The following is an 11069-nucleotide window of genomic DNA, read 5'->3' as shown; positions in this document are numbered from 1 at the left end:
CCATGGATAGGGGATAAGTAAATTTTTGCCATAGTTCTCCTTTAATTGGCCAGAACACACCCAAAATCGGTCCCAGCCAAACATTGCTTCGTGTCCTGTCATTTCTCCCAGCTGTTCTTTTTCTACCTGCTTGTAAGGCATGCCTACACTCTCTAATTCCTTAAAGTGGTACTCCGCCCCTAGATATCTTATCCCCTACCTTAAGGATAGGACAAAAGATGACTGATCACTGGGACCCCGCGATCTTCATGCAGCACCCGGCGTTCCAAATAATATATTTAGAACTCTGGGTTCTCCCCGTGCGGGTCGTGACCTCACGCCACGCCCTTTCCATTTATGTCTATGGGAGGTGGTGTGATGTCACAAGAGGGTGTGGCATGATGTCACGAATCCTGCCACAGGAACCAGTGAGCTAAACATACTATTTAGAATTTTGGTTGCTGCATGGAGATTGCTGGGGTCCCAGCAGCAGGATCCCCTTGATCAGACATCTTATCCCCTATCCTTTACATAGGGGATAAGATATCTAGAGGCGGAGTACCCCTTTAAGGGACAGTTCATGTACCCAAAAGTTGATCCTTTGCAACCGTATGACCCCTAGCAAGTTCCCTGCATGAGTCCCATTCATCAGAAAAAGGCTTGTGCATGGAACTTGCTGGGTGTTGTACGTTTGCCTCATAAACTGCACCACCCAGCACCAGTTGCCTCTCTCCGCATCGCATTATGCAGATCGTGCAGGAGAGCAGCTTTGGTCATCCATGTTTTGCTAACTCTATTTTCACACACAGAAATAAATAAATGAGTCGAACAAGTCAAAGAACAGTTTAAAAAAAGGGGGAACTTTATTTATAATTTATTAAAATGTTTGTTTAGGGGATTTTTTGTAACCTCCCATCACTCACAAAGAGCGTACAGTAACTAATACTCAGGACAGGAAAAACCTCCAGAGGGGAGGAAACCTGTAGGGAATCCATGGCTACTGTATGGCCCTTCCTCTGGGCATACTAAAGGAGGTTACCTCTAGAATTTGGGCAAATGTTTCTGTGTAAGTGCATGATTCCTAGGCCTGTGCCTTCATCCAACGTCTTGCTGTAGGTCCCGAAATGCTACTCCATGTCCTGGAAATAGTGCATCTAAGATAAGAAAAAAAAGATAGATTATTTACATGTTTATCATAGAAATACACATGGAACTGCAATAAAGACCTTTTGGACAAAACAATGTAACACTTACCAGTCACAGTCATGTGCATGACTTTGCATTCCCGCGTCCCTACACAGTGTCCAGCACCGGCCCCTCACTGATGAACAGGACCAGTGTTATTTCTGGGGCTATGCCTTCATCCAACGTCTTGCTGTAGGTCCGGAAATGCTACTCCATGTCCTGGAGATAGTGCATCTAAGATAAGAAAAAAAAGATAAATTATTTACATGTTTATCATAGAAATACACATGGAACTGCACTAAAGATCTTTTGGATACAACAATGTGATACTTACCAGTCACAGTCATGTGTATGACTTTGCATTCCCGCGTCCCTACACAGTGTCCAGCACCGGCCCCTCACTGATGGAGAATGAACAGGAGCCGTGTTATTTCTGCTCATTGCTGCTCTTTGGTGGACAATGGTTATGACATCACATGTGTGACACGCTGTTACCTCCTGGGAGTTCTATTTCAGTAGTGCTGCTCTCTGATTGGCTGAAAATAAAAAAAGCTTTCTAATATATTCTGTATGACTGTTATCTAAGGTTTTTGACAATTTTTATTAAAATGGCGCCACTCCCTGTGGGTGCGTTATATTTGTTTCTCCTAACCAGACATTCTGTATAAGTAATATCATTTGGTGGCCCCAACAGCCTGGGCCCATAGGTTTCTTACATAGATCAATGCTACTCCGGTAGGCTCAATGAGCAGCGCTGGCCGCCGGGACGTCTGACGAGTGACGTCCCTGACGTTGCGGTCTGGAGCGAAGGATGTCACTAGTCAAACGCCCCAGCAGCCATTGATTTAAAGTGGTCGTGGCTCCTGCTGCCAGTTCAAGATCAGACACCATGGCCCTAGATTGACATACTGCAACACCGATCCCCTGTGGCTGCCCGCCTTTTGCAAAACTACAACTCTCAGCCTTCGGCTGTCAGGGCATGCTGGGAGTTGTAGCTTTGCAATAGCTGGACAGACATCTGTCGAAAGGGGGGAAAAAGCACCAGAAATAAAGCAATGTGGGCTTTGAAAAACACCATTTATATGTTGTTTTTAATCACAGCCTAAGCCTAGGAACAAACACAATTCTTGTTTGATGTTTTTGTTTTTTTTTGCAAAAAACAAACAAACATCAAAATCTTCCCCCTCATTTCTTTTCTCAGCTATCTTTGTGTTATTTTTGCTAAAAGCACTGGGGGGGGGGGGGGGGGGGGGGTCTTAGAGATTTATCAAAACCAGGGAAGTGGAAAGTGGACCAGTTGCCCATAGCAACCAATCAGGTAGTTTCTTTCATTTTTAAAAAGGCCTCTGAAAAGTGAAAGAAGCGATCTGATTGGTTGCTATGGGCAACTGGTCCACTTGACCTCCGCACAGGTTTTCATACATCTGTCCCAATGTGTATTATTATTATCATCATCATCATCATCATCATCATCATTATTTTTATTATTATTATTATTATTATAGGAAGTGTTTTTTCTTTGGTGTTTTTTTCCCTCTGGCTTTTCTCATTACAAGTCATGTGTTTCTTTCATCATTTGACTGAAGGATTTCTATAAAAAAAAATTGTGAGAAAATGCCCCCCCCCCCCAAAAAATAAACATGCTCTCGGCATCCCACAGATTTGATAGCCTAAAAACATCATAAAAGGATGAAGAAACCCCCATTAGTGTCTGGTGTTTCATATTACCCTATTGATTCCAACCTAACATGTGCCCGCAGCGAGCATGGTGTTTTTTATGACAAACACGCCAAGTGTTATCCCAGCTGAAATGAATGTTTTCACAATAGGTGTGAACAGGCTGCAGGCTGTGCTAGATATATTTGCATAGTTGCGGCATACAGCACGTGCAGCATTTATGTGGCGGCTTTCCGCTGGCATATATGGCTTTCTGTGCTGGTGAATGCAGCCGGCACTTACTGGTGGTTTTTTCCTAGCTGCACAGTTTTGCACCACAACCACTCCGGCTGGGACCAGGCTGACCGATCTAATGACCAAGATGCCGCAGTGAACGGATTTCTTTCTGTGAAAGTTCTGGCGAACTACAATGCTCAGAAGAGGAGGAGCGCCATTGAGCTTTTGGAAAGAGAATCAGTTTGGAATGGTCAGGGCCATGTGCGTTTACAATGCCCCCCGTGGTACCAGAACAGTGGACCCCCCCATATGTGACCCCATTTTGGAAACTACACCCCTCACAGAATTTAATAAGGGGTGCAGTGAGTATTTACACCCCACAGCTCTTTGGAACAGTGGGCTGTGCAAATGAAAAATTAAATTTTTCATTTTTACGGACCACTGTTCCAAAAATCTGTCAGACACCTGTGGGGGTAAATTCTCAATGTACCCCTTATTACATTACGTGAGGGGTGTAGTTTCCAAAATGGGGTCACATGTGTAGGGGGTCCATTGTTCTGGCACTATGGGGGCTTTGTAAACACATGTGGCCTTCAATTCCGGACCAATTTTCTCTACAAAATCCCAATGGCGCTCCTTCTCTTCTGAGCATTGTAGTTCACCCGCAGAGCACTTTAACTTCACATATGGGGTATGTTCTTACTCAGAAGAGATGGGGTTACAAATTTGGGGGGGCTTTTTTCCTATTTTCCCTTGTAAAAATGAAAAATTTAGGGTAACACCAGCATTTTAGTGAAAAAAATTTTTTTTTTTCATTTTTCCTTCCAACTTTAATGAAAATTCATCAAACACCTGTGGGGTGTTCAGGCTCATTATACCCCTTGTCACGTTCGGTGAGGGGTTTAGTTTCCAAAATGGGGTCACATATGGGTAATTTTTTTTTTTTGCTTTTGTCAGAACCGCTGTACAATCAGCCACCCCTGTGCAAATCACCAATTTAGGCCTCAAATGTACATGGTGCGCTCTCATTCCTGAGCCTTGTTGTGAGCCCGCAGAGCATTTTACGCTCACATCTGGGGTATTTCCGTACTCAGGAGAAATTGCGTTACAAATTTTGGGGGTCTTTTTTTCCTTTTACCGCTTGTGGAAATAAAAAGTATGGGGCAACACCAGCATGTTAGTGTAAACATTTTTATTTTTTTACACTAACAGGCTGGTGTAGCCCCCAACTTTTCCTTTTCACAAGCTGTAAAAGGAAAAAAAGACCCCCAAAATTTGTAGTGCAATTTCTCCCGAGTACGGAGATACCCCATATGTGGCCCTAAACTGTTTCCTTGAAATACGACAGGGCTCCGAAGTGAGAGAGGACTAAATTAGGGATTGCACAGGGGTGGACATAGGGGTATTCTACGCCAGTGATTACCAAACAGGGTGCCTCCAGCTGTTGCTAAACTCTCAGCATGCCTGGACAGTCAGTGGCTGTCCAGAAATGCTGGGAGCTGTTGTTTTGCAACAGCTGGAGGCTCCATTTTGGAAACCCTGCCGTACAAGACGTTTTAAATTTTTTATTTGGGGGGGGGGGGGGGGGACGACAGTGTAAGGGGGTGTACATGTAGTGTTTTACCCTTTATTATGTGCAAGTGTAGTGTAGTGTTTTTAGGGTACATTCACACTGGCGTGTTACGGTGAATTTCCCGCTAGGAGTTTGCGTTGCGGCGAAAAATTTGAATTAGGAAATTTACTGTAAACCTGTCCGTGTGAATGTACCCTGTACATTCACATGGGGGGGGCAAACCTCCAGCTGTTTCAGAACTACAACTCCCAGCATGTACTGACAGACCGTGCATGCTGGGAGTTGTACTTTTGCAACAGCTGGAGTCACACTGGTTGGAAAACCTTCAGTTAGGTTCTGTTACCTAACTCAGTATTTTCCAACCAGTGTGCCTCCAGCTGTTGCAAAACTACAACTCCCAGCATGTACTAATCACCGAAGGGCATGCTGGGAGATGTAGTTATGCAACAGCTGGAGATACCCAACTACAATTCCCAGCATGCCGAGACAGCTGTTTGCTTTCTGGGCATAATGGGTATTGCAGTTTTGCAACATCTGGAGAGCTACAGTTTTTAGACCACTGCACATTGATCTCCAAACTGTGGACCTCCAGATGTTGCAAAACTACAACTCCCAGCATGCCCAGACAACAAACAGCTATGTGGGCATACTAGGAGTTGTAGTTTTGCAAGATCTGGAGGGATATAGTTTAGAGACCACTGTATAGTGGTCTCAAACTGCAGCCCTCCAGCTGTTGCAAAACCACATATTCCAGCATGCCCAAACAGCTGTCTGGGCATGCTGGGAGTTGTAGTTTTGCAACATCTGGAGGGCTACAGTTAGAGACCACAGTCTCAGACTGTAGCCCTCCAGATCAACTTACCGGCTTCCATAGGATCCCGGGAGCCGTCCTCTTCAGAAGCACGTGACGGGTAAGTGGACGTCGGAGCCCGGTCCCCTTCGGTTCCCCGTTCTGCCCCGCCTATTGTGGGTGGGCAGGACGGGGAAAACGAAAGTAAACCCCCCCCGCCTCCGGTCTGCTATTGGTCGTCGCCTCTGACGATCAATAGCAGACCAATAGCAGGGATAGGAGGGGTGGCACCTCTGCCACCTCACTCCTATGCCTACAGGGGGATCGTGGGTGTCTTAGACAACCGCGATCTCCCTTCTATTTCGGGTCACCGGGTCACAATAGACCCGTATGACCCGGAATCGGCGCAAATCGCAAGTGTGAATTCACTTGCGATTTGCGCCGATCACCGATGGGGGGGGGGGGGTCTGATGACCCCCCTGGGCATTTGTGCGAGGTGCCTGCTGATTCATATCAGCAGTCACCCCGGCCCGGTCCCCGCCCGGCGCGCGGCGGGGACTGAAATTCCCACGGGCGTATGGATACGCCCTGGGTCCTTAAGTACCAGGACGTCAAAGCGTATCCATACGCCCTAGGTCCTTAAGTAGTTAAACACTAACCTTGAGGTTGGGGAAATTTGCCAGATTTGTAAATTATTTCTATTTAAAAATCTTAATCCTTCCAATACTTATCAGCTGCTGTATTCTACAGAGGAAGTTATTTTCTTTTTGGATTTCTTTCCAGTCTGACCACAGTGCTCTCTGCTGACACTCTTTTTTATTAGAAAAATACAAAACTTATCAAATACAAAACACAAAGCAAGCTTAACCAGCTATAACATAAATAAGAAATACTCTAGAACCAAAAACAAAACCTCATAAACAAAACCCTGCCTAACCGGCCAGCCCAGCTTTACTAAGATACTAAAATACTAAGATATTAACCCCTTCCCGCAGAATGTCATATATAAACGCCGGGTTGTGCAGTGCGTTCGCGCATCCCGACGTTTATAAATGCAGCATCGCACGGGTTAACTGGCAGAAGTCCCGCTGTTTCCAGCAGGGGACAACTTCTGCTTCACCCCCAGGACCATCCATTGATGGTCCTGGTCAGCGATCACTGTGATTGGTCCCTGTGGACCAATCACAGTGATCTAGGGTGCAAGTTCAGATCCCCCGCACTGCCCGCCCCTGGAAGTCAGGCAGAACGGGGGACGATGGCTGCGGGGCTCGCGGCATAGGTGGGGGAACACGCGGGGACCGGCGGCCTTACCCGAACCAGCGGTGGGACCGAGGAGCAGCGCGGGACCGGCCACGTGGACGAGCAGCGACGGGACCGGCAGGTAAGTACATGGTCCTCAGAAGCAGCAGTGAAGATCTTCACTGCTGCTTCTAGGAGTCTGAAAACTACAACTCCCAGCATGCCTCTACAGCCTTTGGCTGTCTGGGCATGCTGGGAGTTGTAGTTTTGCAACATCTGGAGGGCCCCAGTTTGGAGACCATTGTATAATGGTCTCCAATCTGTGCTCTTCCAGCTGTTGCAAAACTACAACTCCCAGCATGAACTGACTGTCCAGGCATGCTGGGAGTTTTAGTTCAGCAACATCTGGCCCTTCAGATGTTGCCGAACTACAACTCCCAGCATGCCCTTCAGCTGTCTGGGCATGCTGGGAGTTGTAGTTTTGCAACAACTGGAGACACACTGGTTGGGAAACATTGTCTGTTTCTAACTCAGTGTTTCCTAACCTGTGTGCCTCCAGCTGTTGCAAAACTATAACTCCCAGCATGCAGTATGCAACAGACCATGCATGCTGGGAGTTGTGGTTTTGCAACAGCTGGTGCACCTGCAGGGTACATTCACATGGGCGAGGCTTTTACAGTGGGTTTCTCGCTGCAAGTTTGAGATGCAGCAAATTTTTCGCTGGGAAACTCGCTGTAATCCCCCGCCCATGTGACAGTACCCTAAAAACACTACACTACACAACACAAAATAAAATAAAAAGTTAAAAACACTACATATACACATACCCCTACACAGCCCCCCTCCCCCAATAAGAACGTCCGATACACCACTGTTTCCAAAGCAGAGCCTCCAGCTGTTGAAAAACAACAACTCCCAGTATTGCCGGACAGTCGTTGACTGTCCACGCATGCTGGGAGTTTTGCAACAGCTGGAGGCACCCTGTTTGGGAATCACTGGCGTAGAATACCCCTATGTCCACCCCTATGCAAATCCCTAATTTAGGCCTCAAATGCACATGGCGCTCTCACTTTGGAGCCCTGTCGTATTTCAAGGCAACAGTTTAGGGTCACATATGGGGTATCGCCGTACTCGGGAGAAATTGCGTTACAAGGTTTGGGGGGTATTTTCTTCTTTAACCCTTCATGAAAAGGAAATGTTGGGGTCTACACCAGAATGTTAGTGTAAAAAATTTTAATTTTTTACACTAACATGCTGATGTTGCCCTATACTTTACATTTTCACAAGAGGTAAAAGGGAAAAAAGCCCCCCAAAATTTGTAACGCAATTTCTCCTGACTACGGAGATACTCCATATGTGGGCGCAAAGTACTCTGGGGGCGCACAACAAGGCCCAGAAGGGAGAGCGCACCATGTACATTTGAGGTGATTTGCACAGGGGTGGCTGATTGTTACAGCGTTTTTGACAAACGCAAAAAAGACAAAACCCCACATGTGACCCCATTTCGGAAACAAAACCCCTCAGGGAATGTAATGAGGGGTGCAGTGAGAATTTACCCCCCACAGGTGTCTGACGGATCTTTGGAACAGTGGTCCGTGAAAATGAAAACTTGTACAGCCCACTGTTCCAAAGATCTGTCAGACACCAGTGGGGGGCAAATGCTCACTGTACCCCTTGTTACGTTCCTCAAGGGGTCTAGTTTCCAAAATGGTATGCCATGTGGTTTTTTTTTGCTGTCCTGGCACCATAGGGGCTTCCTAAATGCGACATGCTCCCCGAGCAAAATTTGCTCTCAAAAAGCCAAATATGACTCCTTCTCTTCTGAGCATTGTAGTTCGCCCATAGTGCACTTCAGGTCAACATATGGGGTATCTCCATACTCAGAATAGATGGGGTTACAAATTTTGGGGGGTATTTTCACATATTAACCCTTGCAAAAATTTGAAATTTGGGGGGAAACACACATTTTAGTGGAATTTTTTTTATTTTTTTTTTACATATGCAAAAGTCGTGAAACACCTGTGGGGTATTAAGGCTCACTTTATTCCTTATTATGTTCCTCAAGGGGTCTAGGTTCCAAAATGGTATGCCATGTGTTTTTGTTTTGCTGTTCTGGCACCATAGGGGCTTCCTAAATGCGACATGCCCCCCGAGCAAAATTTGCTCTCAAAAAGCCAAATATGACTCCTTCTCTTCTGAGCATTGTAGTTCGCCCGTAGTGTACTTCAGGTCAACTTATGTGGTACCTCCATACTCAGAAGAGAAGGGGTTACAAATATTGGGGGGTATTTCCTGCTATTAACCCTTGGGAAAATGTGAAATTTGGGGGGAAACACACATTTTAGTGAAAAAAATATATATATTTTTTTTACATATGCAAAAGTCATGAAACACCTGTGGGGTATTAAGGCTCACTTTATTCCTTATTATGTTCCTCAAGGGGTCTAGGTTCCAAAATGGTATGCCATGTGTTTTTGTTTTGCTGTTCTGGCACCATAGGGGCTTCCTAAATGCGACATGCCCCCCGAGCAAAATTTGCTCTCAAAAAGCCAAATATGACTCCTTCTCTTCTGAGCATTGTAGTTCGCCCGTAGTGTACTTCAGGTCATCTTATGGGGTACCTCTATACTCAGAAGAGAAGGGGTTACAAATATTGGGGGGTATTTCCTGCTATTAACCCTTGGAAAAATGTGAAATTTGGGGGGAAATACACATTTTAGTGAAAAAAATATATATATTTTTTTTACATATGCAAAAGTCATGAAACACCTGTGGGGTATTAAGGCTCACTTTATTCCTTATTATGTTCCTCAAGGGGTCTAGGTTCCAAAATGGTATGCCATGTGTTTTTGTTTTGCTGTTCTGGCACCATAGGGGCTTCCTAAATGCGACATGCCCCCCGAGCAAAATTTGCTCTCAAAAAGCCAAATATGACTCCTTCTCTTCTGAGCATTGTAGTTCGCCCGTAGTGTACTTCAGGTCAACTTATGTGGTACCTCCATACTCAGAAGAGAAGGGGTTACAAATATTGGGGGGTATTTCCTGCTATTAACCCTTGGGAAAATGTGAAATTTGGGGGGGAAACACACATTTTAGTGAAAAAAATATATATATTTTTTTTACATATGCAAAAGTCATGAAACACCTGTGGGGTATTAAGGCTCACTTTATTCCTTATTATGTTCCTCAAGGGGTCTAGGTTCCAAAATGGTATGCCATGTGTTTTTGTTTTGCTGTTCTGGCACCATAGGGGCTTCCTAAATGCGACATGCCCCCCGAGCAAAATTTGCTCTCAAAAAGCCAAATATGACTCCTTCTCTTCTGAGCATTGTAGTTCGCCCTTAGTGTACTTCAGGTCATCTTATGGGGTACCTCCATACTCAGAAGAGAAGGGGTTACAAATATTGGGGGGTATTTCCTGCTATTAACCCTTGGAAAAATGTGAAATTTGGGGGGAAATACACATTTTAGTGAAAAAAATAATTATTTTTTTACATATGCAAAAGTTGTGAAACACCTGTGGGGTATTAAGGCTCACTTTATTCCTTGTTATGTTCCTCAAGGGGTCTAGTTTCCAAAATGATATGCCATGTGAGGGTTTTTTGCTCTTCTGGCACCATAGGGGCTTCCTAAATGCAACATGCCCCCCAAAAACCATTTCAGAAAAACATACTCTCCAAAATCCCCTTGTCGCTCTTTCCCTTCTGAGCCCTCTACTGCTCCCGCCCAACACTTTACATACACATATGAGGTATCTGCTTACTCAAGAGAAATTGGGCTACAAATATAAGTATACATTTTCTCCTTTTACCCCTTGTAAAAATGCAAAAATTGGGTCTACAAGAACATGCAAGTGTAAAAAATGAAGATTGTGAATTTTCTCCTTCACTTTGCTTCTATTCCTGTGAAACACCTAAAGGGTTAAAATGATGACTGAATGTCATTTTGAATACTTTGGGGGTGCAGTTTTTATAATGGGGTCTTTTGTGGGGTATTTCTAATATGAAGACCCTTCAAATCCACTTCAAACCTGAACTGGTCCCTGAAAAATTGTGAGTTTGAAAATTTTGGGAAAAATTGGAAAATTGATGCTGAACTTTGAAGCCCTCTGGTGTCTTCCAAAAGTAAAAACTCGTCACTTCTATGATGCAAACATAAAGTAGACATATTGTATATGTGAATAAAATTTTTTTTTATTGGGGGGCGTGGTCTGGCCGCTGAACGGAATGGCCGCGTAGAGGAAGAGCTCCTGCTATGCACCACTGAATCTACAGCTTTTACTGCCGCTAGCGACTAACCAGCCCTACGGGGACCTAGCTGACGACAATGGCTACCTTTGGCAGAAAACGCAACTCCAAAACGGGGCGCTACAAACCGATGCAGCAGTTTTTTCAGGTCGGCTCCAAGAAG

The 11069-nt window shown here is 45.1% G+C and overlaps 1 long non-coding RNA gene across 1 annotated transcript; it reads right to left on the bottom strand.

The window, feature by feature from the left end:
- Positions 1–828: 828 nt before the first annotated feature.
- Positions 829–5507, bottom strand: LOC130367648 (uncharacterized). The gene is made up of 4 exons (XR_008892132.1): positions 5493–5507; positions 1499–1700; positions 1234–1398; positions 829–1133 (listed from the first exon to the last, which is right to left on the bottom strand). It is a non-coding gene; the product is annotated as an uncharacterized LOC130367648 (long non-coding RNA).
- Positions 5508–11069: the final 5562 nt, after the last annotated feature.

The sequence above is a fragment of the Hyla sarda genome, chromosome 4 (genome assembly GCF_029499605.1).
Source record: "Hyla sarda isolate aHylSar1 chromosome 4, aHylSar1.hap1, whole genome shotgun sequence".
Taxonomy (NCBI): Eukaryota; Metazoa; Chordata; class Amphibia; order Anura; family Hylidae; genus Hyla; species Hyla sarda.
Note: the sequence above shows the minus strand (reverse complement) of the source record. Positions and strands in the feature narration are given on the sequence as shown.